Genomic DNA, 3,548 nt, shown 5'->3' on the forward strand with positions numbered 1-3,548 from the left:
ACTGAAATAAAATTGAGGAATAAGGAATTAGGCTTGCATGTGGTAGGAATGTAATGAAGTATAAGTTAAGGTGGGAAAGAAAAGTACAGAAGTTAGTGGAAAAGACCATGGGTTAAATTTTATGAGCTAGTACAGAGCTAAACAATGATAACGGTTGCCTAGGAAAGGAGAAGATGGTGAGTGAAATGGAGTAGTACTGAAAATCATGGACCATTGAATGGGTTATCTACACAGCCCTTGTAATCTAAAAAGTGGGCAAGAGTTTTGGCAGGGGAAGGGGGCAGATGTGCAAGACTCTGAACAATGTATTAAAATCCTCAAAGTCTCTGGCAGCCCTGGTGGCGCAGCGGTTTGGCGCCGCCTGCAGCCTGGGGCGTGATCCTGGAGACCCGGGATCGAGTCCCACATCGGGCTCCCTGCATGGAGCCTGCTTCTCCCTCTGCCTGTGTCTCTGCCTTTCTCTGTGTCTATGAATAAATAAATAAAATCTTTAAAAAATAAAATAAAATAAAATCCTCAAAGTCTCATTAAGGATTGTCCAAAGATAATGTGGACTAGGGAATTGGTGGACCACGCCTCTAGGATTTGCTACTTTATTCACTGAAGTATCCCACTGTACTCACCCGTAATTAAAGTGGCCAATTTATAAATGGCAATTTTAGGATCAATCTAGGAAGAATCATATTTTTAACAAAGCATTATTACTATATTTCTCCTCTGCTTAGCTTCATCTACATGGCAGACATTTTATGTAGGGTTGAAAATCTCTACTTTCTTACTAAACTGCTCTTGAGTGTTTCAAACTCTTAATTTGTGTGCATACCTAATTGCCTCAATGAATTCAGGGTAAAGGAAAATGAAAAGGTCGGGAGAGGCTGAGATGTGATAAGAAACCTTTCAAGTCTAAGAAATTGTATAAGTCAGTACCTCCCTGGGAGAGCCAAGCTGGAAGCTGGAGCAGCTCAAGAAGGCACCTGGCTGCCACGAGGCAGAGTGTGCTTATTGGACCATGTGCTGCTATATATGCCTGAAGTACTTGAAATGCAAATTTGGAGACACTTTGCCATCTAAATGCTTGGCTGGATTAAGCGACTAATTAGGATGGTTTTTCAACAGGTTGAAGTAAGCATGCAATCGGTACTCTGGTCTGGGAAGCCATATGGTTCATCTCGAAGTATCGTAAGAAAAATTGGTACTAACTTATCTCTGATCCAGTGTCCAAGACCAATTTTTAATATTGGTCCAAGAGTTTGGTTTCAGCTTACCTACAACAGAGCCCCAGCCATCCAGGAGAAGAGGCAGTGGTGTCCTTTGCTGATGTTGGATGGGTAGCTAAAGAAGAAGGAGAGTGTTCAACGAGACGAAGGACAGACGTCAGACCAAGGCAACCCCTTCAGGATGACATTCCTTTCTTTGAGAAGCAGCCAAGCAGACAGTTTTCCTTATCAAGTCTGTCTCCAGAAGAGCCTCAACAGAAGACCGCACTAGCAAATGAGGAAGCATTGCAGAAGATCCGTGCCCTTGAAAATGAACTTTGCTGCTCTCAGAGCACAGATTGCCAAAATTGTGACCCTGCAAGAACAGCAAAATCTCACTGCAGGTGATTTAGAACCTACCACATCTGTGGCTGCAGCACCACCCTCTGTCTCCCGGCCTCCCTCACCACCCCCACCCCTCCCCCCATCAGGGCTCCACCAAAGTGTGTCTTCTGTTGACTTAATAAAAGAGCGAAGAGAGAAAAAAGCTTGTGCTGGAAAGACTCTGGTTAAGAGCAGTCCAAAGAAATCTGATATGCCAAAAATGCTAGAGATCCTTAAAGATATGAATAGTGTAAAACTGCAGTCAGTAAAAAAAGGTCAGAACAGGATATAAAGCCCAAACCGGTGGATGCTATGAGGGCTACCCTGCTGCCCTCATAGCAGAGGCTCTGAAAAAGAAATTTGCTTATCGACATCGAAGCGATAAGTCAAGGTGAATTTGAAAAAGGAATTCCAAAACCTGCATCTGAGGTCACCTCAGAAATAGTGTTGTTTGGGCCACACATGCTGAAGTCTACAGGAAAAATGAAGGCTTTAATTGAAAATGTTTCAACTTCCTAATAGACAGTGAGCCGAGAAAAACTATCCTTGTTCCAGCTGTTGGTTGGTTAGGGCTGTTTGGCTAGTAGAAATCAACAGTATTTAGTAAATACCTGAATTTAGTATTCAGTGGTATCCTTTTAAGTCTAATTAGATTCAGCAATAACAAAAGCACCCTAAGTTTGTGGGGTTTCTCTTATTTTATGAGATTAGTTCTGAAGTTTTCCATAACGTGTATTCAGAGGTAACATGCTTCTAATGTGTAGTCATAATGTTTAGGTTTCTAGGCTTGAAAACATTTATATAGATTTCAGAAGAAAGGACATTTGTAGTTGTGAGTTTTTAATTCCTAACACTAATTTATCTGGACAAATGTCTTATGCATATATTTGGGTATAACACAGTATGTAAAATTTAATAATGACATCAGTGAGGGTAATACTGTTACCATCATTAGTTGTCAGTAATCATTTACTACTCAGTGATGAAACACAGGTTGTTGGAGTGAAATATTTAGGATTGGAACCTTTTTGCCTTGAATAAGGCTTTTACCTTAGATTCTCTATCTCATTTCCTTGGGAAATGGGGTTCAAGTAGGAACCAGATAATGTTTACTGCTGAAAATTCCATAATGCTTTCGTTTAAAGGAAAGCCAAGACTGAAAGCTGCTTTCACTTTAGTGCTGTTCAGCACTGAGAAAAAAAATGTAGGTTTCATATAGATTTAATTCAATAATTTGATTTTTCACTATAACAAGTGAAAACCAGAATGTACCATATTTTTTTTTTCCAGTTGAATAAATGGCATCATAAAGATGACTCATTGCAAAATTACTTAATGGGAAATGGCAGCATAATAGGGTTTTAAAATTTTTAATATTGGTGGAATATAGTAGCTATAGTGAAACATTGAATAGGCGAAATAATTTCCTGTAAGTTGTTTATCATTGGTCGGAGTGCTGTTCTGTTGAATTACATTATACAGCAAACCTTAGGTGCTATTTGGGGAACAGCCTTTCTCATTGAGAGCTTCTGAGGAATTGCTGTTAAGTGATCATTTGTGAATGTTTGATAAATCTTTATGGTTTTCTGTATTTCTGTTAAACTCAGCTATAGTTAATGCCAGAATCTCCTACCATGAGTAAATACTTGGATTTATTTAAATCTAGTAAAAAGAAGTGGAGATAGGTAGACATCTAAGTCATTGAAAATATGTGCAATGTTCTCAATATTAGCAGATGTTATTCAGCTTAAACTTGAACTGTGACTTATTTTACATATGTTGATTACATTGTTTCTAATTGATGATTTGAAAATTCTGCCTTTAAAAAAATTCAGAAAATTTGCCTGAATTACATATTCTGACCTCCTAAGGAACTTATATTTGTATCAGTATTGAATTTTGGCCACTGCTCCAATGGAAGAAGTTACTGTTTTGAAATAAAGCAAACTTACGTTTTCCTTGGGAAAA

At 38.7% G+C, this 3,548-nt stretch overlaps 1 pseudogene; it reads left to right on the forward strand.

The window, feature by feature from the left end:
- The first annotated feature begins 975 nt into the window (after nt 1-975).
- LOC100687898 lies at nt 976-2,233 on the forward strand (annotated as a pseudogene).
- The last annotated feature ends 1,315 nt before the right edge of the window (nt 2,234-3,548 follow it).

This window comes from Canis lupus, chromosome 7 (assembly GCF_011100685.1).
Source record: "Canis lupus familiaris isolate Mischka breed German Shepherd chromosome 7, alternate assembly UU_Cfam_GSD_1.0, whole genome shotgun sequence".
Classification (NCBI taxonomy): domain Eukaryota; kingdom Metazoa; phylum Chordata; class Mammalia; order Carnivora; family Canidae; genus Canis; species Canis lupus.